Here is a 1381-nt window from a genome sequence, read left to right on the forward strand (position 1 = left end):
TAGGGTTGGGTGAGCTGGGAGAGGCGTTTGGCTCGAATGAGCCGAGCCCTGCGGGCGAGCGGTGGCTGAGAAATGCTGTTGGCTGAAATCGTTGGATTTCTTAATTTTTTTTCTTAAACTGATTGTAGCTATCATTAGGCCGTGGAGTTTTGAGTTTCGCGTGGATGTCTCTGCGTGAGACAAATGTCCGCGTGTCCGCTCCAGAGCCTCATGCCGCTCTCGGCGCTTGCTGCCCGGTGTGCTCCCGAGCGGTTCCCGTATTGTCTGCTCAGAGATGGCCGTCCCGGTCCGTACCTGTGCTCCGCCGCAGCCTCCCCCAAACCCTCCTGTCTGCGCTCCCGGTGCAGAGCCCGGGTTTAATATACCGTGAGTGAGGGTTTGTTAATTAAGTGATAGGTCTCCATTAATTTGTCCCTGGAGAATGCAAGACAGTCAATCCGAGTTGGAGCCGGGGTCACTGATCCGTTTCACAGACAAAAATAAGGGAACGGACTAATCTTTCTCCTTTCAAAAGCACAAACTGGTCTTGCGCTTTCGACTACCGCGACGGTGGGAACTTGCGACCCTTTCCCGAGTGTGCGGGGACGCAGCTGGGCCACCATCGTGCTCCGTGCCTATTTTCAGTCAACCGCCTCGTTCCAGAAACCTAAAGCAGAGCTAGGAAGGGTCCGGGACAGGGCCTCCCTCCCCGCTGTAGCTGGCCCTTAGGTGCCCGCCGGTGGGAGGACGTTGCTCTCTTTGGCTTCCACTCCTGCGGACTCAGTTTCAAAGGTCTGAGCTCTCAGAAACTGCCCTTTCCGCCTTCCCTTTCTCACCAGCCACCCCACCAGGGAAAAACCCTCGTCTTGCTGGTGCTACCCAGGAGAGGAGGATGGAGTTTGTTTTTCCAATATCGCCGTAACGATTGCTAAGGCGAACTTTCTTCGATTTGGAGCGTATTTTTACGACAATTTGGTCGACCTGAATCTCCGCTCATTTGCATAGATCGATACTGGAAACAACCCCTCGATTCAGAGCCTGCTGGCATCCTTTCCCTGGCACTGCCGGCCGGGAAGCTCTGCCAGCCCCGGCTGCTGCAGGGCCGGGAGGGAGGGAGGGAGGCGGCCGTGCTCTGTCCAGCTGCCGGGTCCGGAGGGTCCCATTGTTCGCTTCTGCCCCCAAACCGCCCCTTCTTCCAGCCACCTCAGCGCCGCCCTCTCATAAACGGATCCCGGTAATCCCGTTAGAGAGACAAAGCCTCATTATTCCGCCTTCCCTTTCCGATGAAACCCGAAAGCTGGCACCTTACAGGAGCAGCTTCCCCGGGGCGAAGAGGGGCTCGCAGCCCGGGGGGATCGGGGTGGGCCGCCCGCACCGGGACGTCCCCGCGTCCCCCGCAGCC

The 1381-nt window shown here is 58.2% G+C and overlaps 1 protein-coding gene across 1 annotated transcript in view; it reads left to right on the forward strand.

The window, feature by feature from the left end:
• ONECUT1 (one cut homeobox 1) overlaps positions 1-1381 on the forward strand; it is a 21397-nt gene that overhangs the window by 3016 nt on the left and 17000 nt on the right. The gene's annotated exons all lie outside the window — the stretch shown is intronic.

The sequence above is a fragment of the Corvus brachyrhynchos genome, unplaced genomic scaffold (assembly GCF_000691975.1).
Source record: "Corvus brachyrhynchos isolate BGI_N302 unplaced genomic scaffold, ASM69197v1 scaffold97, whole genome shotgun sequence".
Lineage (NCBI taxonomy): Eukaryota > Metazoa > Chordata > Aves > Passeriformes > Corvidae > Corvus > Corvus brachyrhynchos.